Genomic DNA, 26,483 nt, shown 5'->3' on the forward strand with positions numbered 1-26,483 from the left:
ATCTTTATTTAGTAGGGCGCTAAGGGGGAGACTCATCTTAAGCGTGTCATCGTCCGTCGGTATAAACACAACGCTTCGTGAACACTTCTTCAACGGTAAGCTGCATGTTCGTGCCACAGACTCCTGAGCGCTTACTTGTCTATGTTTGGAGTACGCCTGCATTATGTGCTTCATCTCGTCCTCCTCGTTAACGTTACTTTCGCGCACGCTTTTGATTACGTTTTTTAGCAAGTCGCCCATTTCGTGTTCCGGCTTGGAAATGTACGACAGCATGTACATGATGCAGCTAAAAGCATCAAGAACATACTGAATGTCCATGTTGGCGTTCCACGCCCTCAACAAATGGGGATTGTATCCGTTCACCCAAGACTCCTTTGGATCGCGCTTAAGCAAAATCAAATTGGAAGAGGACAATGCTTCGACGGCGTTAGTGTAATCATCGACGGTCATCTTACACTTTGTCAGTAGATCTGACAAACTGTTAAAGGAGGCTTGGGGATCATTTAACAAATCCCACACCGGCTTGAGTTTTGTTCGCGCGTCGCTCATGGCTTTTTGCGCAGCCTCCCGTCTCGCCGCCGCCTTTCTCTCGTCTCTTTGTTTTTGCTCCTCTTCAGGGTTCTGTGGTCGGGGACGAGCGATACCGGTTTTAGACATGCAGCTTCCCGATGAAGAAGCCTCCGTGTCATCCTCCTGTTCAGGACGAGGCGGTCGCGGACGAGTTATCGTGGTTTTAGTCACCGGTAGCTTAGGGAACCCAAATCGACACAATAAATTACCTTTTTTACACGACTTGGATTGGTTCCTGCTATGAAGCTGAACTTCGGTGACAATTCGATGAAGCTCAGGATCAGCGTCGGAATCGGGCAACCGGCAGGTTATATAGCGGTCGATAAAATCGCAGACTACTTTATCATCATCGTTTTCAAACTCTGGTGCATCCTTTACCCAAACGAGAAGATGAATGTGTGGGCTACCTCTAGCTTGAAACTCAACTCTGTAAAAGTGATCCTCGACTTTACCAATGGGTTGGGCAGGCGACAAGAGCAGATGTGTCATTAGCGCGTCCACACGTTTTTCAAACATGCGCATTACAGTGACGGGGTTGCTTCGGAGGATTTCACATTTTGTGGTCCAGTCAAGCTCAGAAAAGTCAATCTGTTCACCTTGCTGGGCCTTGATCGCCGTAATCACTTCAGGCCATCGCATTTCGGCCGCGCTGAAAGTGCAAAAAAACGTAGGGGTACCTAACTGTCTAATCATTGCCTGCAGATCTCTCAAAGTTTTTTCCCAGTAAGCTGGAGAACCTCTCAGCGGTTGCATGAACCGTGTGGCGTCTCTGTTGTGAACCAATCGTTCGATCTCGCGGTTATCCTGAAGCAGCTTGTTGGAAATCCTTCTGCCATCTCTCGTAACCGGTTTACCTTTTCGCAACTGGATGGACATGCTGTTTCTAGCCAGTTGCGTTTCGGTCACAAACTGTGCGAAAAAAAGGTAAGTCTGATCTTTGGCGAAACGAGTATCCACGCAGAACAATCTTGCGTTGAAATACATACTGGGAGATATCGATACTTGTCTCGCCTCGTCGATTGTGTTCTGTCCAGTTGGGAATTGAACAGGGAACGCCATGGCTTCCAGCTTTGGGATCTTGAAAAACCCAACAGGCTTTTGTCCTTGTGCAGGAGCGACGCTAAATATTCCCTCACCGTACGACAGGATCTCTTGTGCTATGTCAGGCGGCTGCATACACGTGTCTAACGTGAGACCCGGTCGGAGTTCGTCCTTTTCTTCGGCGCTAACCTGTTGCTCATCCTGCTGAGCAACATCGACTTCTTGTTGCTCTTCTCCGTCGTCGTTTTCCTCATCTAGGTCGAATATCGCCGTTTCTCTTATGGAGATGTCCCTGTATTCCGAATGAATTGCTTTCAGCGTCGCTAAAGCTGCAAGCACGTTACGCATGTTAACGGTAAGAAAGTGCTGGTAACCTTTAAACTTGATGTGTCTCTTTAACTTGACCTGCAGTAGCTGGGACTCACTACTAGGTCTTGGGAGAGAGTTGACAGTCTTCTCCACCTCAGAGGGCACACACACAACACTTCCATGTACCGATCGCTGTCTTCCCTTCGGCAAGGCGACGATTTTGGCGAAAGGTAAAATTTTGGCGATGAGTTGGCGTTCAAGGACATTCAATTCAAGCAGTTCCGCAGGAATGGGTGGCAATTCAAGTCGGTTAGCTGCTGCAATTGAAGACATGTGGCCTCTTTTAAGATGGCTGTCACACGTGTGGCAAATCCACTCCTCTCTTCTCTCTTCAGGAACTATACAAGGACTTGAGCAGGCACGATCACAGGCATGAACATACTTCCCGGTTAAGCAAGACCTGGCAACTTGGATGTTTTTGCCATAACTCGTTCTGTTACAGACCTTGACTTGATCAGGAAACAGGGCTCTGTGACAGACGGTGCAGACATGTGTAGGGCCATGCTGAATCTTACATCGGAATGCATTAATGGCACTTTCCATCACTCCGCCAACCAAAGGCTGGGGTGGTGTTTCCTGGCTGAAGCGGATGTACGGTTTGTATTTCCTTTTAATCCGGAGTGCGCATTGCAACCGATGAAGAATGGGATTTGAAGCATCACCAACACATTTCTGCATCTTGCGCAGGGTACATCGCAGGATGTGATGCGCTCGGAACTCTGGGTCACCTGCATATCTCTTGACCATGTAGTCTTTCATTTTACTCTGGAAGAGAGTATCCGTTCTATACCGCCTAACCATGTAATCTTTCTTCTTTTTCTGGAAGAGAACATCTGTGCTATACCGCCTAACCATGTAATCTTTCTTCTTTTTCTGGAAGAGAACATCTGTGCTATATCGCCTAACACAGTAATCTTTCATTTTACTCTGGAAGAGAGTATCCGTCCTATACCGCCTAACCACGTAATCTTTCATTTTACTTTGGTAAAGAGAATCCGTCCTATACCGCCTAACCACGTAATCTTTAGTTTTATTCTGGAAAAGATTATCTGTGCTGTATCGCCTCACTATGTACTCTTTCATTTTGTATCGGGAAAATGGATCCTGATTATACTTTTCTTTAATGGCTTCTTTCTTCTTTGTTTGGAATTGCAAGCAGCTGACATACCTCTTTCTCTCATAATCCCTTTTTTTATGTTTTCTGATGGTATAAGACGCGGATGGGTCCTTAGGTTCTCCACCTTGTTTTGAAATTTTAAACGTTTTACGCATTTCTTTTCTTCTCCGGTGCTTATTTCTTTTATCTATCATATCCTGGTTTTTAACTCCTGAGCCAACACGATTTACTTTGGCTCCAACATTTGATTCTGGCTCTGATAGAGCGGAAATCACTTGCGATGCCTGTTCACAAACTGATGGTGAAGGTAGTTGGTGAGACTGTTGCTCTGCTTCGAACGACACAGGCATGAACTCATAGCTGGCCTGATCAGCTCGACCCCAGAAGAGCTTGTGAATTCTGTCAATCATGTCACTCAGATGGGTAAAAGTTAACATGACAGCAGTTCCACGACCTTTACGATGGGGCAAGCCTTCTGCAGTTCTTGAGTGCGAATCAAAGAATCCATACCTTCCACATCTGTCTCTGAACACAGCAATACACTCCAGAGCAACGGTGAGCAGTGCATAGCTGACATCTGTTGAGAGGCACTGAAGTCTTTCAGTGAGAGGAATCCACCACCCTTCCATGTCAGGGGTCCCTCTGGCTCTTAGGTATCCCATCATCACGTTAGACTTCTGCACCTGGTGTGTTCGGTTAAACGACGAAACACTCAGCGGGACTTCCTCCATAGTTAGTTCGTTCTGATGAAATCTTCCTTCATCAATAAGCTGCATTTTAATGCCGACGTACAACGCATCTCCGTCCTCTATAACTCTGTCAAGCTCAGGCATCTTAAACTGAATCCCGTCACTGAGGTTGGCCAAGAACGTCAACGCTACACAGGTGCACTGATGGTTTCTGGAAAACTTGTTATACCTTATATCTTTCTGACAATGCGACGCCCGCACAGACAAAACCCTCGGTGCACGATCACTACCGGCCTGCAAACATACTACCCGAAAACTGAGCTACAGCAGCGCTGGTGCTTGCCTGTTCAACCTATGAATAAAGCATTCATGGAATTAGGCTGATGGTCAAAATTTGTGTTATAGAATGTGTTTATGTGATTGAGTGTGAGTGTGTGCGAGTGTGAGTGTGTGCGAGTGTGAGTGTGTGTGTACTTGTCTACCTATCTAACAGGGGACCTTGGTGTCGTAACACACTCACTAACAGGGGACCTCTGAGCCAAGAGGGGACATTTTTCAGGTCCCCTGTTGGTCATGCTTTAAATCATGTTAAAATCAAGTAAAAACACTAAAAAAACGCTCTGGTGATTTTTCTTTACTTTTGACCAAGTGGGGACCTACAAGTGTGTGTGTTTAAATCATGTGAAAATTAAGTAAAAACACTCTGGTAATTTTTTTAAAACTTATGACCAAGTGGGGACCTAAGTGTGTGTGTGTGTTTAAGGTCATACTCAGCAGCTCCCCTGTAGGCTGGAGCAGGAACTGTAAGGGCTCTTAAACACACGTCGTTCACACACACTCCTCTATTGTTTGAATGGCCTGCTGTCCCAGAGAGACTCTGCTGTTTAACAGGCTGCTTACTAAAGGAACAAGCATTACATGTCTTTACTAGATACCCTGACTAGTTTCAAACTTTGCATTACATTACAATTAAATTCTACACAGAATCCAAGAAAAAAGGATTTAAAAATCTAAACAACCAGAATGTAATTAGAAGTTTTGTTTTTGTATTTTTTATTTTAACATTTTAATGACAGTAGCCTAAATTCATTGAATATTATTGTATTTATCAAAATAAACAGAAAATAGTACAAACTTTACTATTCTTTTAAACAAGTGTTGACATTATTAAAAAAAAACATTTTAGCTCAAATATTTGTATAAATAATGCGTGACTTTTGCCCCATGTAAAATGGGGTGTAAAAGGCCCAACTTACCACCTTATACATTTTTGAGTTTTTTTAAACAAACCACTTTTGATTTATTTATGATTTACACAATGACTCGGTCCCCTGTTAGATAGTAAATAACGACACCAGTGTGTTTGCTTTGTCATTTCTTGCCATCATAAACACACAGTAGATATTTAGAGTTTTTATAGCAATAACTGAGTTTTAAGAGTTAAATCAAGCAGAAATATTTCTCTAATGTATTAATTGCAGATCATCTTTGAATAATGATTATGTTAAACACAATGACTCGGTCCCCTGTTAGATAGTAAATCACGACAACAGTGTGTTTGCTTTGTCATTTCTTGCCATCATAAACACACTGTAGAGATTTAGAGTTTTTATAGCAATAACTGAGTTTTAAGAGTTAAATCAAGCAGAAATATTTCTCTAATGTATAAATTGCAGATCCTCTTTGAATAATGATTATGTTAAACACAATGACTCGGTCCCCTGTTAGATAGTAAATCACGACACCAGTGTGTTTGCGTTGTCATTTCTTGCCATAAACACACGGTGGAGATTTAGAGTTTTTATAGCAATAACTGAGTTTTAAGAGTTAAATCAAGCAGAAATATTTCTCTAATGTATAAATTGCAGATCCTCTTTGAATAATGATTATGTTAAACACAATGACTCGGTCCCCTGTTAGATAGTAAATCAAGACACCAGTGTGTTTGCTTTGTCATTTCTTGCCATAAACACACGGTGGAGATTTAGAGTTTTTATAGCAATAACTGAGTTTTAAGAGTTAAATCAAGCAGAAATATTTCTCTAATGTATAAATTGCAGATCCTCTTTGAATAATGATTATGTTAAACACAATGACTCGGTCCCCTGTTAGATAGTAAATCACGACACCAGTGTGTTTGCGTTGTCATTTCTTGCCATCATAAACACACTGTAGAGATTTATAGTTTTTATAGCAATAACTGAGTTTTAAGAGTTAAATCAAGCAGAAATAGTTCTCTAATGTATAAATTGCAGATTATCTTTGAATAGTGATAATGTTAAACACAATGACTCGGTCCCCTGTTAGATAGTAAATCACGACACAAGTGTGTTTGCGTTGTCATTTCTTGCCATCATAAACACACTGTAGAGATTTAGAGTTTTTATAGCAATAACTGAGTTTTAAGAGTTAAATCAAGCAGAAATATTTCTCTAATGTATTAATTGCAGATCATCTTTGAATAATGATTATGTTAAACACAATGACTCGGTCCCCTGTTAGATAGTAAATCACGACACCAGTGTGTTTGCTTTGTCATTTCTTCATCTCAAACACACTGTAGATATTCACAGTATATATTGAGATAACTAAATTTTATGGTGACTTGCATTAAAATGTTTATTCGTCTCAATTAAATTATGTGAACTGAATGACTTTTAACATTGACACTTTAGTTATTTAACCAAATGATGATTTTCAAGTCAGCAATCAACACACAACTGAGTTTTGACCTCCAAAATCTTATTATAGTGTATTTTTATGGTAAGTATTGGTGTTTTATGTTTTAAATCAAGCAGAAATCACTCTTTAAGGAAACAATTGCAGGTCACACTTTATACAGTGAACATTGGATGGTAAAACACAACGCCTGTTTGATTGCTTTGCCATTTCTTGCCATCACAAACACACTGGAGAGATTTTGAAGGTCAGAACTAAATTTTTTGGTGACTTGCATGAAAATGTTCATCCGTCTCACTTAAATTATGTGAACTGAATGTCTTTTAACATTGACACTTTAATCGAAGATTTTCAACTCAACAATCAACACACAACTGAGTTTTGACCTCCAAAATCATTATACAGTGTATATTAAATTTAAATAAAAAATATAAAATTTCTTTACAAAACAAGTTTGACTCAAATTTGACTCTCTACTGCTTATTCATTATTGTTTATGTTACATGGTCCATGTTTACATTACAGTATAAAATTGTTCCTAAGTTTTCCCCTTTTATATAGATGGTAATGACTAAATATCCTCGCACACCGAAATTTTCACACATTAAAAAAAAGATCAAGCACGTTTACACACAGCCTCTGAAACTTTCCTTCATCAAAAAAAAAATCTGATCAGGTTCAGTTTTCTGCATTTTTCGCATCCATAGCAAGCATTTAAAGAGGGGTTTCAAATTTCTGTGTTATTCATTTTTGTGTTAAAATTTTGAACATAAGTTGAACAGTTTAAAAAAGAAAGTGTGAACCTTCAAATTAGCCATTATAGTTCATAAAGTTTTGCTGGCGTTTGTATCTAATTGAGAAAAGAATGAATGTAAATTGAAAGATGTCGTCTTTGAATGCATTTTGTGCCAAAGCAAATAAATGATCCACAGTTTAGCCACATAGGCTGATGTGATCCCTGAGTGAATAGTTTTGAAAAAGTGATGAGTATACAGAAATGTGTCCTAGCAGATGTTTAAAAAACCCTGTAATATCACTATTAGTAAGGGATCACTGTATAATATCAGTCTATAAATGTGAGATATTTAAAGTGAACCTAAAGTATACTTGCAATAGTGTGATTTTAGCACAATTAAATATACTTAATGGATGTTTCGCAAAAGCGTTGTTTAGTGATATTGCGTCCTTGTGTTTCTGCTGTACGTCATCAGCAACTGTCGAAGTTCAATTACAATACTCAAGAACACATGTACAGAGGATGCACAAAAGTAGATCACATAGCAAGACTGGTCTCCACGAAAACACAAGTCCCTTCTTTGCATTCCCAGAATTGCGAAACAGCCATCATTAAGAAATGTGCATTGTGCAATAAAGGAGTACTCCAAGAATAATTATAATATTTATACCAGTACGTCTCACGCAGGTCACGAGGGTTTACAATATTTGATGCTTTAATACTATCCAAAAAAAATTGTTACGGCCATTTCACACTGAACGCGACAAAGCTAGGTGAATCATTGATGAATGGAGGTTTAACACCGAACGCCACTCAAACCATCATCGAGGACTTGCTATAATTATATAATAGGCAGACATGCATTATTTCTAGTGATTTATGATTATGTAATATAATTGACCGATCCAGAGCGAATGCGATCTCTGACTCATAACACTCAAACACGTGGAAGAAAACGGACTCTTCTGATAGCATATAATTCAGTGGAAAAAGAAGTAAACTTGAGAATTACATATGGCATATCTTGCTTTATTATGCTGAGATTGATCGAGCCTGGTATAAATAAATCCATACAGATCTATTGTTTTACAAAAATAATCTATTGTTTACAAAAGGAGAAAACGTGTGTACTTTAATGTAAACTTGGACCATGTGACATAAACTGAAGTTAACAGCAAAAAAATATACTATAATGCTGACTAGATCAGCTTGCTTACACATCCCCCAAACTCCATTTACATATGAATACAGGAAAGGCCAAAGCCATTGTCTCACAGGTGAGGAACAGGCCTAACAGAGCTGTTACACCCATGTCACAGACACAAACTTCTCATCCAAACTAGAGAAAACGCTGGGATTTACCTGGGAAAATTAAATCAATGTACACTTTTTCCAATCCCTACGACACATTTTTCAATACTTGGGTCACTTTTTTAAAACTTTTCACACACTTTTTCACACAAATTCACACAACTGAATTTCAGCTTGGCACAGCAGTTTAGTGTTCAAAATGCACTAAAACTACCAAAAAGGATTCTGAGGATTCAAAGGAATCACCCAATATTTCAATATGGTAATACTGCCGAAATGTAGCAAATTGTTTTTTTTTTATTTATTAATTTTAGTTAAGTTTTGAACATAAGTTAGGGAGTTTTGAAAAGAGAATCAAAAATTTTTCAAATTGGCCTATACAGTTCATAATGTTTTGGTGGTGTTTGTGTTGAAGTGAGAAAATAATTCTTATAAATCGAAAGATGTCGCCATTGAATGTATTTTATGCCAAATCAATGATAAATTATGACTTTAGATGGCCCCACTTTATATTAGGGGGCCTTAACTACTATGTACTGAAATAGGTACAATGTACTTATTGTGTTCATATTGTGTTGCAAAACACTTTTGCTGATATTGAGGTGGGATACGGGTAGGGTTAGGGACAGGTGTGGTTGTATTGGTAAGTTTAAAGGTAGGGTTAGATGTAAGGGAAGTGTCAACAGTGTAATTACAAATGTAACTACAGAAATTAATTACAGATGTAATTACATGCCGGTATATTTAAAAATGTAAGTACAATGTAAAGACATGTATGTACACAATAAGTGCATTGTATCAAATGGATAATTAAAATGTTAGTACATAGTAGTTAAGGCCACCTAATATAAAGTGGGTCCCTTTGGATTTTAAGATTTTATATTTCAGTATAATTCCTGCAGAAATGAGTTGATCATCGTTCTGACTTGAATGTGTTTGATCAGTTCTGAAAGCAGTGTGTTAGCATTCAAAGAATGTGCTAAAAATATATAGTTTTGCAGATAGTTAGGTACGAATAACAAAAGTGTTCGTGGATTTTGGAAAATGTGGTCATTGAATGCATTTTGTGTGAAAGCAATGAAAAATGATTCACAGTTTTTAACATATCAATTTAGTATTGGCCAATGCAATTAAAAAAAAAAAAACGTAAAGCGATATGCAGAAAGCTGTGGGGCTAAACACCAAGAAAATATCACTTCTAATAAGATGAAAATATATTTAATTTAATTTTTAAAACAATTTAAAACATGTCAACAGTTTTATTTTTATTTTATTTTTTACATTTGCTGGGACACATTTCTCAATCCTCATCACTTTTTCACTGTTCACTTTTTGTCTTCATTCAGGGATCACATCAGTCTATGTGGCTAAACTCTGGATCATTTATCATTGCTTTGGGCACAAAATGTGTTCAATGACGACATCTTTCAATTTACATTCATTCTTTTCTGACTTTGACACGAACACCACCAAAACATTATGTACTATACAAGCCAATTTGAACATTTTTACATTCTCTTTTCAAAACTGTTAAACTTATGTTCAAAATTTAACACAAAACTAAAAAAAAATAGAAATTTGCCACATTTCGACAGTAATACCATATTGAAATATATTTTGAATCTAAAATCTAAAATACTATCAAAACAAATAGATTTAGCTGGTGTTAGTTTTTAAATTGCATTGCCATCCATTCAAAAGGGAAAAATTTAGGAATAATGTTATACTGTACTGGACCAAGGATCATGTAACATAAACTGCAGTGAATTATAGTGTAAGTCTTTTTTTGAAAAGAAAATTTTACAAAAGAAAACATTGTGTAATGATCATGTGTTTTAGGTCTGTGTTTTATGATTGAAAAAGTGTGTTTTTTGGGTGATTCCTTTGAATCCTCAGAATCCTTTTTGGTAGTTTTAGTCAGGGATGTAGTGGAGGCTAAACGCACGTAAACGCCGTTTACGCACCTCCCAAAATTCGGAAATAGCGTTTACCCACCTCCAAAGTGCGTTTATCCACCTCTAAATTGAGTTTATCCACCTCTAAATAGCCTACAGTTCCTAAGCCATTTTAAATTAAGCTTATGTCGTTTTAGTTTCATATTGAAGTCTTTCATATTGCACTGCAACTGTCAGTGTGAGTAGTGGGAAGTTCGGATCATTTTACTGACTCGGATCTTTGAGTCTCGTTCAGCAAAATGAACTAATCTTTTCTCTTTCCGTCTATGGGACTGACAGGAACAACAAATGACTCGGATCTCACCTGTCGATTCAGAATCAGAACCCATATGTTGCGTAATGCGCACACGTGGTCAACACAAAATGAACGAATCACTCTCTGAGACAACTCGGTAGTCCCGAGACATATTAAAGATTCGTTCAAAATGAACGAATCATTCATGAACGACACGCAACAAAGATTCAAACATAGATATCCAGCAATTTTTTTAGCGCCGTCAAGACAGCAGCTCTCCACCTAATGCCAGCAAACGGGCTCGGCTACAAGCCCAAAGTGAGTGAGCTCGGGAAAACAGTACTAAACTTTATGTTTTTGGGGTTAATTTGGTTCACGGTTAGATTCATGCCACTGACTCAACAAGTCACCTCTTCCTTTTCCCATTAGCCAATGTAGGCCTACAAGTAAAATTCAGGATACATTATTATCAGAAAAATAACTGGATGTAATTATATGCATTCTCTGGTATTTAAACCACTGAAAGTTTGTGACAACAAGCTCCCTTTGCTAGTCAGCTAGCTAGTTATTGTTATCACTACAGCCGATCGCAGGTACGGTAAATGTTTCTATGGTAATAACAGCGAGTTGGACCAATCAGAGGCGTCGCTGTTAAGCTTAGGACTGTGGGTAGTGTAGTTTTTCTTACAGACCTCTAGCTACAGAAGCAGAAACTTTCGTTTCACAACTCGTGGTCAGCCTACCTCAGATATTTTAGACATTATGGCTGATAATCTAAATCCTTATGGAGAAAAATCAATGGGAGTTTTACTTCCTGTTTGGGTCTGTAGATTTCTCATAAATTCATCCAAAGTTTACATTATAAATGCAATCGCAAGCGATCGCTGTCTGCACCCTGTCATCATCAACACAAAGCTCTCGCTCTTCTTCACCAAATTCTGCCTCATTAGCAATTGGCAAAAACTGTAATCGACAACTATTTTGATAATCGATTTGTCGGCTTGAGTAATTTTTTAAGACAAAAGTAAAATTCTTTGATTCCAGCTTGTTTAATGTGAATATGTTCTTGTGTGTTCTCTCATATGTGACAGTAAACTGAGTTGTGGACAAAACGAGACATTCGAGGACGTCATCCTGGGCTTTTGGGAAACACTGATCCACATTTTTCGGACATATTATAGACCAAACAACTAATCGATTACTTGAGAAAATATTCAACAGATTAATCGACTATGAAAATAATCCCAAATCTAATCATTATGTACAAGTGCATTGCATTGGAACCCCTGGATATAAGCCTCCCCTCTCTATCTCTCTTAAATATTTTTGTTCTCTCTGAGAACAATAGCTATCATCAGGATACGCTATACACTGGTAGGCAGTGGCCCAGCTTACCGTGACCACGATGCGGTCACCCAGAATTGATAGTTTACCCACCTCTTTTTTTACCACTACACCTCTGGTTTTAGTGCATTTAGAACACTAAAATAACTGCTGTGCCAAGCTGAAATTCAGTTGTGTGAATTTGTGTGAAAAAGTGTGTGAAGAGTTTTAAAAAAGTGACCCAAGTATTGAAAAATGTGTCGTAGGGATTGGAAAAAGTGTACATTGATTTAATTTTCCCAGGTAAATCCCAGCGTTTTCTCTAGTTTGTTTGAGAAGTTTGTGTCTGTGACATGGGTGTAACAGCTCTGTTAGGCCTCTTCCTCACCTGTGAGACAATGGCTTTGGCCTTTCCTGTATTCATATGTAAATTCAGTTTGGGGGATGTGTAAGCAAGCTGATCTACACTAGGCTAAATACATGCATGAGTTTTTTCAGTTGTCTCTTGTGACTTTCTCACTGCAACCGAACATTACTTTGGAGTTTTTGCAGAAATATCTTTGCCATTGTGCCTGTTATTTCATAAAGAAACCTTACAGCAGCCATTTACAGCAGCCACAGTGCTGTAACACCACAGAATTCTGGGTCTTTGTTTGAGTCTGTTCGACGTCTATCTCTCAGCTACAATCGCTAGGACACCTTTCTCTTTTCTTAGCAAAGCAGTTAATTTCACGTTCAAAATGTGCTAAAACTACCAAAACACTTCATTGATGTCTTAAATCAACTCATTCTTCCAGAACACAATGAGGATTCACCCAACATATACACTTTTAACTCCTAAAACAAAAAACACTAACAACAGTCAGCATTATAGTATATTTTTTTGCTGTTAACTTCAGTTTATGTCACATGGTCCAAGTTTACATTAAAGTACACACGTTTTCTCCTTTTGTAAACAATAGATTATTTTTGTAAAACAATAGATCTGTATGGATTTATTTATACCAGGCTCGATCAATCTCAGCATAATAAAGCAAGATATGCCATATGTAATTCTCAAGTTTACTTCTTTTTCCACTGAATTATATGCTATCAGAAGAGTCCGTTTTCTTCCACGTGTGTGAGTGTTATGAGTCAGAGATCGCATTCGTTCTGGATCGGTCAATTATATTACATAATCATAAATCACTAGAAATAATGCATGTCTGCCTATTATATAATTATAGCAAGTCCTCGATGATGGTTTGAGTGGCGTTCTGTGTTAAACCTCCATTCATCAATGATTCACCTAGCTTTGTCGCGTTCAGTGTGAAATGGCCGTAACAATTTTTTTTGGATAGTATTAAAGCATCAAATATTGTAAACCCTCGTGACCTGCGTGAGACGTACTGGTATAAATATTATAATTATTCTTGGAGTACTCCTTTGCACAATGCACATTTCTTAATGATGGCTGTTTCGCAATTCTGGGAATGCAAAGAAGGGACTTGTGTTTTCGTGGAGACCAGTCTTGCTATGTGATCTACTTTTGTGCATCCTCTGTACATGTGTTCTTGAGTATTGTAATTGAACTTCGACAGTTGCTGATGACGTACAGCAGAAACACAAGGACGCAATATCACTAAACAACGCTTTTGCGAAACATCCATTAAGTATATTTAATTGTGCTAAAATCACACTATTGAAAGTATACTTTAGGTTCACTTTAAATATCTCACATTTATAGACTGATATTATACAGTGATCCCTTACTAATAGTGATATTACAGGGTTTTTTAAACATCTGCTAGGACACATTTCTGAATACTCATCACTTTTTCAAAACTCTTCACTCAGGGATCACATCAGCCTATGTGGCTAAACTGTGGATCATTTATTTGCTTTGGCACAAAATGCATTCAATGACGACATCTTTCAATTTACATTAATTCTTTTCTCAATTAGATACAAACGCCAGCAAAACTTTATGAACTATAATGGCTAATTTGAAGGTTCACACTTTCTTTTTTAAACTGTTCAACTTATGTTCAAAATTTTAACACAAAAATGAATAACACAGAAATTTGAAACCCCTCTTTAAATGCTTGCTATGGATGCGAAAAATGCAGAAAACTGAACCTGATCAGATTTTTTTTTTTGATGAAGGAAAGTTTCAGAGGCTGTGTGTAAACGTGCTTGATCTTTTTTTTAACGTGTGAAAATTTCGGTGTGCGAGGATATTTAGTCATTACCATCTATATAAAAGGGGAAAACTTAGGAACAATTTTATACTGTAATGTAAACATGGACCATGTAACATAAAAAATAATGAATAAGCAGTAGAGAGTCAAATTTGAGTCAAACTTGTTTTGTAAAGAAATTTTATATTTTTTATTTAAATTTAATATACACTGTATAATGATTTTGGAGGTCAAAACTCAGTTGTGTGTTGATTGTTGAGTTGAAAATCTTCGACTAAAGTGTCAATGTTAAAAGACATTCAGTTCACATAATTTAAGTGAGACGGATGAACATTTTCATGCAAGTCACCAAAAAATTTAGTTCTGACCTTCAAAATCTCTCCAGTGTGTTTGTGATGGCAAGAAATGGCAAAGCAATCAAACAGGCGTTGTGTTTTACCATCCAATGTTCACTGTATAAAGTGTGACCTGCAATTGTTTCCTTAAAGAGTGATTTCTGCTTGATTTAAAACATAAAACACCAATACTTACCATAAAAATACACTATAATAAGATTTTGGAGGTCAAAACTCAGTTGTGTGTTGATTGCTGACTTGAAAATCATCATTTGGTTAAATAACTAAAGTGTCAATGTTAAAAGTCATTCAGTTCACATAATTTAATTGAGACGGATAAACATTTTAATGCAAGTCACCATAAAATTGAGTTATCTCAATATATACTGTGAATATCTACAGTGTGTTTGAGATGAAGAAATGACAAAGCAAACACACTGGTGTCGTGATTTACTATCTAACAGGGGACCGAGTCATTGTGTTTAACATAATCATTATTCAAAGAGGATCTGCAATTAATACATTAGAGAAATATTTCTGCTTGATTTAACTCTTAAAACTCAGTTATTGCTATAAAAACTCTAAATCTCTACAGTGTGTTTATGATGGCAAGAAATGACAACGCAAACACACTGTTGTCGTGATTTACTATCTAACAGGGGACCGAGTCATTGTGTTTAACATAATCATTATTCAAAGAGGATCTGCAATTAATACATTAGAGAACTATTTCTGCTTGATTTAACTCCAGAGGTGTCAAGTAACGTAGTACAAATACTTCGTTACCTTACTTAAGTAGGAATTTTGAGTATCTATACTTTACTGGAGCAATTATTTTTCAGCCTACTTTATACTTCTACTCCTTACATTTTCAAGCAATTATCTGTACTTTCTACTCCTTAGATTTTAATAATAGTCTCGTTACTCCTATTCCATTTCGGCATTTTTCTATTCCGGCTTGTCTTAAAAAAAAAACTATCCAGATAAATCGTGCCATCCGGACAGAGTGAATTTGATTGTGGTTGGATGAGAATGATAAACACAAACCATTCCGACACCCTATTGGGTTGTACGCGATCAATCACGCCTGCACCTGCACAAATCACACACCATGTTGCCAGATAGGGCGGGTTCTAGCCGACGAGCCCGCACTTTCAGCCAATCAGCGATCAGCAGGCAGACGTGCTCATTCATGACTTTAGCCGGGTTTTTAGCGCGATGACTCGTAGCTGTATATTCCAGTGATCGCTATGCCAGTGGCATAAATATACAGTAAGTTGTATCTACAGTAAAGAGTGGGAGAGTGACTCAACTCTCAAACGTGAATTACACCTGTGACTCGAAGACTCTTTATAAATATAACCATGACTCCAGTCCATCATCATATATACACACACTCAGGACATCTGCAACTCAACCCCGACAGCTGTTGAAAGAGGTTTAAATCAACCATTAATCCGTTCTGACTGTGCGTGTGCCATGTACTTCACGAAAGACATACTGTAGTTTTGTGAACGCAAAGTGCAACACAATGGTAAACGCATTGTTATTTTTTGTTGGCGGATTATTGTACAGTATCAATGAATTACGCATTTTGAAAGTGGTGTGAGCATTAACGTGTGAAATGCCTGTTTATTACATTGCTTTTTCCAATCTCTATATTGGGCACTTTTTGCACATAAATTGTGTTTTTTCTGAGGGAATGCCGTTTTGACAGTTTCTACTTGGACATATAGTCATATTTGATCCGTTTTACTGGGAAATAGATTTTTTTATCATCAATGTTATGTTTTAAGGAGATAAAATGGTAACTTATCAACATTGATTGGTATGGCAATAAAATAATAATATCACATTATTTTGGCAGTTAAAGTTTTGGGATTTTTCTTGGAGTGACTAGTTGCTTATAAGTATTGTAAAGGTGCAAAAAGTCAAAATTCAGAGGCATGTTATCAATAACCATTTTTTGCATATAAATGTACATTTGGTGAGTTTTTGGGCTGGAAATTGTCGACCCAATCTGGCCACACTGATCACACATTCAAATAATGGTTATTGATAACATGTCTCTGAATTTAGATTTTTTGCTCAGTACACATATGGTTCTTTAATGTATTTGCATTGTCCTAAAATGCGTTCATTTTCAATGGGAATATATGCAGCTGAAACAGGTAGCCTATACATCTAAAACATTTCAACATTAACTTTTTAATATAACATTATAGTCATTATGGCCTTTAGAAACATTTTTTTTTTTTGAGGAGGTGGGGTATACACTGTGGCGCGGCCTAATATTTTGTCCTTAAAGGGATACTTCACCCAAAAATGAAAATTCTGTCGTCATTTACTCACACTCAAGTTGTTCCAAACCTGTATGAGTTTCTTTGTTCTGAAGATATTTTGAAAAATGTTTGTAACCAAGCAGATAGAGCAACCATTGACTGCCATAGCATTTTTCCCCTACTATGGCAGTCAATGGTTGCTCTATCTGCTTGGTTACAAACATTCTTCAAAATATCTTCAGAACACAGAAACTCATACCTGTTGGAAGTACTTGAGGGTGAGTAAATAATGACAGAATTTTCATTTTTGGGTGAACTACCCCTTTAATGGCATTTTTTCCCCCTTACATTACTTTTACTTTTATACTTTAAGTAGTTTTGAAACCAGTACTTTTACACTTTTACTTGAGTAAAAAGCTTGAGTTGATACTTCAACTTCTACAAAAGTATTTGTAAACCCTATGAATGCGAATACTTTTGACACCTCTGTTTAACTCTTAAAACTCAGTTATTGCTATAAAAACTCTCAATCTCTACAGTGTGTTTATGATGGCAAGAAATGACAAAGCAAACACACTGGTGTCGTGATTTACTATCTAACAGGGGACCGAGTCATTGTGTTTAACATAATCATTATTCAAAGATGATCTGCAATTTATACATTAGAGAAATATTTCGGCTTGATTTAACTCTTAAAACTCAGTTATTGCTATAAAAACTCTAAATCTCTACAGTGTGTTTATGATGGCAAGAAATGACAAAGCAAACACACTGGTGTCGTGATTTACTATCTAACAGGGGACCGAGTCATTGTGTTTAACATTATCACTATTCAAAGAGGATCTGCAATTTATACATTAGAGAAATTTTTCGGCTTGATTTAACTCTTAAAACTCAGTTATTGCTATAAAAACTCTAAATCTCTACAGTGTGTTTGAGATGGCAAGAAATGACAAAGCAAACACACTGGTGTCGTGATTTACTATCTAACAGGGGACCGAGTCATTGTGTTTAACATTATCATTATTCAAAGAGGATCTGCAATTTATACATTAGAGAAATATTTCTGCTTGATTTAACTCTTAAAACTCAGTTATTGCTATAAAAACTCTAAATCTCTACAGTGTGTTTGAGATGGCAAGAAATTACAAAGCAAACACACTGGTGTCGTGATTTACTATCTAACAGGGGACCGAGTCATTGTGTTTAACATAATCATTATTCAAGGAGGATCTGCAATTTATACATTAGAGAAATATTTCGGCTTGATTTAACTCTTAAAACTCAGTTATTGCTATAAAAACTCTAAATCTCTACAGTGTGTTTGAGATGGCAAGAAATGACAAAGCAAACACACTTGTGTCGTGATTTACTATCTAACAGGGGACCGAGTCATTGTGTTTAACATTATCATTATTCAAAGAGGATCTGCAATTTATACATTAGAGAAATATTTCGGCTTGATTTAACTCTTAAAACTCAGTTATTGCTATAAAAACTCTAAATCTCTACAGTGTGTTTGAGATGGCAAGAAATGACAAAGCAAACACACTGGTGTCGTGATTTACTATCTAACAGGGGACCGAGTCATTGTGTTTAACATTATCATTATTCAAAGAGGATCTGCAATTTATACATTAGAGAAATATTTCGGCTTGATTTAACTCTTAAAACTCAGTTATTGCTATAAAAACTCTAAATCTCTACAGTGTGTTTGAGATGGCAAGAAATGACAAAGCAAACACACTTGTGTCGTGATTTACTATCTAACAGGGGACCGAGTCATTGTGTTTAACATTATCATTATTCAAAGAGGATCTGCAATTTATACATTAGAGAAATATTTCGGCTTGATTTAACTCTTAAAACTCAGTTATTGCTATAAAAACTCTAAATCTCTACAGTGTGTTTGAGATGGCAAGAAATGACAAAGCAAACACACTGGTGTCGTGATTTACTATCTAACAGGGGACCGAGTCATTGTGTTTAACATTATCATTATTCAAAGAGGATCTGCAATTTATACATTAGAGAAATATTTCGGCTTGATTTAACTCTTAAAACTCAGTTTCCTTTCGTTCAGTCACTACGACGTACGTTAGTGACTAACGAATGGGGGTTTCGCTTAGAAGCCAATCATCTTCGAGTATTCAACAGCGCCCAATGGCAGTGCCAATGCCATGGGCATGCGGAATTTGCATGCGTAACTCCGCCCCACCTCGTGGGTATATAAGGAAGTACGCTGGCAACATCGCATTATGTTTCTGCTTTGGAGCCAAGAGGATCTCTTCACTCCTACAAGCCTGAATTCTGAAGTCTTCTCTTCAGTCTTCGAGACCAGCGGTTCTCCAGGGTGTTGGTGTTACGGCGCGTTCCAGCGATCTCATGCTGCCTGCCTGCTGATCTGTGCAGTGATCTGCAACAGCTGTGTGTGTGTTTCCCTGGGCGCTTCGGCACTCTGCAGAGCTTTCCTCTCACAAAAAGAGCTTGCGCGTGGCACGTCTTTTTCAAGACGGTTCGCCCGTGCACTTCCGGGTGCGATCGATCTCCGTTGCTGTCTATGGGCACATTCACTGCTCGATGTGTTTGGGCTTCAGCACGTTCGGGCAGTGTTTGTGGATGCGTCATGTTCCCACTGCGGGAACGTGACCATCGCGATGTTGCGGTCGAGACTCAGTGATCTCCGTGAGGAGAGAGAGTCCCCTCTGCCACACCCCAATCTACCGTCTCCGAGTGAGGTGGTACTTTGGCTGGTGGCCAGGGTGACCTGAGTGCGGTGCCGTGGTATTAAGAACCCCGACGATCATTCCTCGGGCCACGCCCCCTCTCGCACATTGCTTAAACCCGCGAGTGTTGGACTGAAACAGCGGCCCGTCTCTGACGCCTCGTTCGTTTCGTCCACGCTCCAGATAGCAGTGAGATGTCGATCGCCGCATCCCAAGGTGGGCTGGAGTCCTTTGGGGATGACGATTAGGAGTTGTGCTCCGCCTCCGGGTGTGTCAGCGCTGCCTGATCCGACCTAAGGTTGACAGCCATGTTATCTCGGGCAGCCGCGAGTCTCGCGCTGGTGTGGAACTCCGCCCAGTCGCGAGTGCTCGTGGTTGCGCGATTGGTTTTTGGGGACGGCACCCGACAGCTGTTGGGCCCCGCCCCCAATGCCTTTCGCTCCCGAGGTGCATGAGGAGATCACGCGGTCCTGCAAGTCCCCGTGCTTCCCGCGATCGTTTGGTGGCCTTCTCTGCCCTTGATGGGGCCGCGGCCTAGGGTACACTGGGGCCCCCTCACCCCCACTGTTGAACTCTCTGTTGCGCACTACGGTGTCCACAGAGGGCTTGACGTGGCGTGGTGTGGCTGTCCTAAGCACCCTCCCAAAGCCTGTGGGCTCGTCTACTTCGGTGGCGTGGTCCTGCAGAGCTACGGGCAGGCCACCGCCCCGTTGCACATGCACAAGGGTGGAGCCGACCCAGGGCTCTTCATTGAGCTGCGTGCCGCGACTGATCCCGCCCCCGGGCGGTGAAGGTGGCCACACGCTCCCTGGGTCGGGAGATGTCCACAGCTGTGGTCCGGGAGAACACCTGGCCTTACCTGGTGATTGGAGGACGTTGAGTGGGCCCGCCCCCTCAACTCACCCATATCCCAGGCTGGCCTCTTCGGCGGCGCGGCTGGGAACTGCGCCCAACAGTTCTCGGCCGCCCCAGAGCAGACTGAGGCTGTAACATGTACTGCCCCGGCGGCCAGCTGCTGCACCAGCTGCCGGCTCAGTCGCCTCAGTCCGCTCGCCGCCGAGGGCGCCCTCCCTCTTCCCGCCCGGCCCCAGCAGCAGCCTTAACCTGGGCCGCGCCGTGGAGGTGGTTGAGGATGTCGCCCAGTCCGCTCCCCAGACTGGTTAAACGCCACGCTGGAGGTGGACAACTCAGAGATGGGTTCCAGTTCTTCCCAGGGGAAAATCCTTCCGCTGCTGGCCCCCGGGCTAGCAGCGCTTGGGAAGAACTCATGTTCCTGTCTCTGAGGACCCAGAGACCGGTGATGACAGTGCGCGCCACCCACGGGTCCCGCCACTCGCATCCCTCTCTGTCGCCAGCCTCCTGGCAGAGCAGACCCCAGTGGAACGCGCGTCCTTCCCTGGTCTCCTCTGTCAGGACGCAGCCGTTAACCGCACCCCCACACCGGGACGCCCAACAGCCTCCCTTGTCCGGGTCGGTAACGCTGCATCGCTGCCCCACTCCGGGTACACCTGTAGTCCGATTGACCCCGCTGGTGCAGTTCCTGGGAGCCTGGCTTCAGATTCCAGGGCTGTCCCGCTGGGTCGCGAAAGACAGTCAGGTGCGGCTACGCGATTCAGTTCGGGCAGGTTCCTCCCTGCTTCCGGGGAGTCCGTTCCACTATGATCGGGGCTAATGCCCCTGTCATGCGAGCGGAGGTTGCCACCCTACTGGCGAAGGGTGCGATCGAACCTGTCCCTCCAGCCGAGGTGAATTCCGGGTTTTACAGCCCGTACTTCATTGTACCCAAAAAGACCGGTGGGCTTGACCGATCCTGGACCTGCGCGTCTTGAACCGTTACCTCCACCGGTTTCCGTTCAAGATGTTGACAGCGAAACGCCTTTTCGAATGCGTTCGTCCAGACGATTGGTTGCAGCGATCGACCTGAAGGACGCCTACTTCCATGTCTCCATTCTACCTCGACACAGACCGTTCCTACGGTTTGCTTTCGAGGGGCGGGCATATCAGTACGCAGTTCTACCATTCGGGCTATCTCTGTCCCCTCGCGTCTTTACGAAGATTGCCGAGGCAGCCCTTGCGCCCCTTCGGCAGCACGGGGTTCGCATCCTGAATTACCTCGACGACTGGCTCATACTGGGTCACTCTCGAGAGCAGGTTTGCGGACACAGAGATTTGGTGCTCCATCACCTAGCCCGTCTGGGCCTTCGGGTCAACTGGGAGAAGAGCAAACTTTGCCCCGCGCAGAGGATCTCTTTTCTCGGTATGGATCGACTCGGTCGCCATGTGCGCGCAGCTTTCGAGCGAGCGCGCGCAGTCTCTGCTGACTTCCCTTCGACAAGTCGAGGGCAAGAGTGCGGTTCCACTGAAACTGTTTCAGAGGCTCCTGGGGCATATGGCATCTGCAGCCGCGGTAACGCCGCTCGGATTGCTTCATATGAGACCGCTTCAGCACTGGCTACGCGATCGAGTCCCGAGATGGGCATGGCGGTCTGGCACGCTCCGGGTACAAGTGACTCGGGCCTGCTTACAGACTCTCTCCCCGTGGTCGAACCTCAGTTTCTACGGACCGGAGTGTCCTTAGAACGAGTTTCCAGGCATCTTGTTGTATCAACAGATGCATCATCCACGGGCTGGGGTGCCATGTGCAATGGACAAGCAGCCACGGGCTCCTGGATAGGACCCCAGCGCCTTCTGCATGTCAATTGCCTCGAGTTGCTGGCAGTACGGTTCGCCCTGCACCGCTTCCGAGCGTTGCTGAAGGGTCAACATGTACTAGTCAGGACAGACGACACGGCCGGGCGGTCTACGCTCCCGCCGTATGTCTCAACTCGCCCGCCATCTCGTTTTTTGGAGTCAGAAGCATCTGAGGTCCCTTCATGCTGTCCACATCCCGGGAGTCCTGAACCGTGCAGCCTACGAGCTCACGGCTTCAGCCACTTCCTGGAGAATGGAGACTCCATCCCCAGACGGTCCAGCTGATATGGGAACGGTTCGGCGACGCACAGGTAGTCCTGTTGCCTCCCAGGACTCTTCCCATTGCTCCCTGTATTATTCCCTGACCTATGGTCGGCACGGATGCACTGGCGCACAGCTGGTCGTCGGGGCTACGCAATTATGCGTTTCCCCCAGTGAGCCTTCTGGCACAGGTACTGTGCAAGATCAGGGAGGACAAGGAGCAGGTCATGTTGGTCGCCCCGTTGGCACGGCCGGACCTGGTTCTCAGAACTGCTACTCCTTGCGACAGCCCCTCCCTGGCCTATTCCTCTGAGACTCCTCAATCAGAGACGGGGCACCTTTTGGCACCCGCGTCCAGCGTTCTGGAAGCTCCACGTGTGGCTTCTGGACGGGACGCGGCTGGTTTGAGTAGCCCTCCACCTGCGGTGGTCGCTACCATCACTTCCGCTAGGGCAGAGTCTACACGACACCTCTATGCGTTGAAGTGGGACCTCTTCGTCACATGGAGCTCTTCCCGCCAGGAAGACCCCTGGATATGCCCGATCGGGTCTGTGCTTCGTTTCTCCAGGAGGGGGTGGGACGAAGGCTGTCTCCTTCCACCCTTAAGTGTACGTGGCCGCAATATCTGCCTACCACGATCTCCTGGGAGACAAAAAGGTAAGTAGCAGCACGACCTGATCATCAGGTTCCTGAGGGGGGCGAGGAGACTGAATCCTCCTCGCTCTCCTCTGGTTCCCTCTTGGGACCTCTCAGTAGTCTTAAGTGCTCTGCAGAGGCCTCCCTTTGAGCCTTTGCGGTCGGCTGAGATTAAGTTCTTGTCTATGAAGACGGCTCTGCTGACCGCATTGGCCTCGCTTAGAGGGTCGGGGACCTGCAAGCATTTTCGGTTGACGAAGCGTGCCTTGAGTTCGGGCCGGCTAACTCTCACGTGATCCTGAGACCCCGGCCCGGATATGTGCCCAAGGTTCCCACCACTCCGTTCCGAGATCAGGTGGTGAACCTGCAAGCGCTGCCTTTGGAGGAGGCAGACCCAGCCTTGGCATTGCTCTGTCCAGTACGCGCTCTCCGCGCCTACGTAGACATGACGCAGTGTTTCAGGACCTCAGACCAGCTCTTTGTCTGTTATGGTGGAGAGCGGAAGGGAAGTGCTCTCTCAAAGCAGAGGTTGTCTCACTGGATAGTGGACACCATTGTTTTGGCTTACCAGCAGCAAGGCCGACCATGTCCCCTTGGTGTGAGGGCACACTCCACCCGGAGTGTGGCCTCCTCTTGGGCTCTAGCGCATGGCGCCTCGCTAACAGACATCTGCAGAGCTGCAGGCTGGGCGACACCCAACACATTCGCCAGATTCTACAATCTCCGAGTGGAGCCAGTGTCCGACTATGTACTCGCCCCTACGGGTGGCCGGTAATGGACCAGGCTCAGGTGTCTTCGCTTGCTCGCCATTCCACTCCCAGGACTGGATACGTGCGATATTTTCCTCAGGTGAGCTCCCCGAGAGCCCTGAGCTCCTCCAGCACTGCTTACGCCGACATCAGTTCAGTCTGCCCTTTCGAGCCCAGACCCTCATGTCCGGCCAGGTACTCCGTGTGCATGGTTCCCCTCCGGCGACCCCCACACGAGTATTTCCACCGTAAGCCTCCTCAGCGAGCAGGTGTCTTTCCCTTGGCAAGTCCCTGCCGCCCCTAGGGTTAAAAATCCACCTTCGGCTGGTACCCTAGAGATCTTCCATATGCAGCCCTTAGCGGGTCATATGTGTATTCTCTAAGTCCTCCCCACGGGTAGGCATCTTGGCATTCCCTCACTGGGATATGCTTCCCAGTGTACCTTGGTAATCCTGTGATAAGTGGGAGTCCTTCGTCCGTACTAGTCTTACGACAGGGTACTCACACTTACGCAGGGCACTGGATGACAGCTGAGTGGCGTTGTTGTATAGGATCCCCCATTCGTTAGTCACTAACGTACGTCTCCGTTCCCTCCTCAGGGAACGAGGGTTACATACGTAACCGAGACGTTATTGCTATAAAAACTCTAAATCTCTACAGTGTGTTTGAGATGGCAAGAAATGACAACGCAAACACACTGGTGTCGTGATTTACTATCTAACAGGGGACCGAGTCATTGTGTTTAACATAATCATTATTCAAAGAGGAACTGCAATTTATACATTAGAGAAATATTTCTGCTTGATTTAACTCTTAAAACTCAGTTATTGCTATAAAAACTCTAAGGGCCCTATTTTAACGATCTGAAACGCAAGTGTCAAAGCGCGAAGCGCAAGTAACTTTGTGGGCGGGTCTCGGCGCTGTTGCTATTTTCCCGGCGGGATAAATGGCTCTTGCGCCCGGCGCAAATCTAAAATGGGTTGGTCTGAAGTAGCTTCATTATTCATAGGTGTGGTTTGGGCGTAACGTGAATAAACCAATCAGAGCGTCATCCAACATTCCCTGTAAAAGCAGGTGCGCAAGTTCCATTATGGATTGCTATTATTATGGCGTATTTACCAGGCGCACGCCAGGAGCGGTTCACAGCCGAGGAGACTGATGTGCTTGTAAGAGCAGTGAAAGACAGAGAAGTTGTGTTGTATGGGGATGGGAGAAACCCACCCAAAATAGCGTCGGTTAAACAGGCGTGGGAGGAAATAGCCACAATTGTTTCATCAGCTGGCATCCCCAGGACGTCGCACCAGTGCCACAAGCGCTACAATGACATCAGAAGACGGGGAAAGTCCAAGCTTGCCAGCATCAATCGGGCACGCCGTGTAACGGGAGGTGGATCTGCCTCTACTCAGGACCTGACGCCAGCAGAGGACATCGCTGCGTCCACCCTCACCGATTTTTTTTCCTGGTTCTTGACGGACAAACCAATTTGTTAGATGTCCTTATATACATATATGTCTTGCCAGAAGTTGCCACTATTGGGCAAACAGGTCTCCTTAATTATTAGACTACAATTAGCCTGAATAATTTGTAAGCTAGATTTATGCCTATTTTTTCACATCTTCGTGGCACACCACAATGATTTCCGTCATCTCATGTGTTAATATTTTTTAGTGTAACAATTTATGATTTGCAAAAATAACTGTTGCATCTGTGTAGATTACATGAGCAAAGTGTATGCGCGTTGTGCACGCTATACATTATGGTCAAGCATGCGCCCTTAAAATAGCATAATGAACAACGCGCAACACGCCACTGACTTTAGACTAGGTTTTTTCTGGTCAGAGGTGCAATTGTTTAATGGAACAGCAAAATAGCACCAGGGATTGTTTGCGCCGGAACACGCCTCCTTTTTTGCGCTGAACCGCCCAGGTAGCGCAAGTTCATTCACTAGTTTAGCGACATGCTTCTGTGGAGGGAAAAGCGCGCTTTGCGCGGGTGCAAAATAGGAATGACACATGCGTCGGTGTACAAAGTCAATTGCGCTGGGTGCAAGATATGGCCCTAAATCTCTACAGTGTGTTTATGGCAAGAAATGACAACGCAAACACACTGGTGTCGTGATTTACTATCTAACAGGGGACCGAGTCATTGTGTTTAACATAATCATTATTCAAAGAGGATCTGCAATTTATACATTAGAGAAATATTTCTGCTTGATTTAACTCTTAAAACTCAGTTATTGCTATAAAAACTCTAAATCTCTACAGTGTGTTTATGATGGCAAGAAATGACAAAGCAAACACACTGGTGTTGAGATTTACTATCTAACAGGGGACCGAGTCATTGTGTTTAACATTATCACTATTTATATATAAAGTGATGACCTGTGATTATTACCTTAAAGAACAATTTCTACTTGTCCAGTCCTATATTTATTTATTTTTTTATTGGTGCAAGAAATCAAATCTCACTCTAAAAATCTCAAAAACAAAGCACATTTTTGGGGATTTTAGAGAGCAGAAACTATGTTTTAATAAAAAATAAATCACACATTGAAATACCTTTACTGTAAAAAAAATTCAGGTCTCCAATTGAAAATGT

Source organism: Gobio gobio (assembly GCF_949357685.1).
Source record: "Gobio gobio genome assembly, chromosome: 6".
NCBI lineage: Eukaryota > Metazoa > Chordata > Actinopteri > Cypriniformes > Gobionidae > Gobio > Gobio gobio.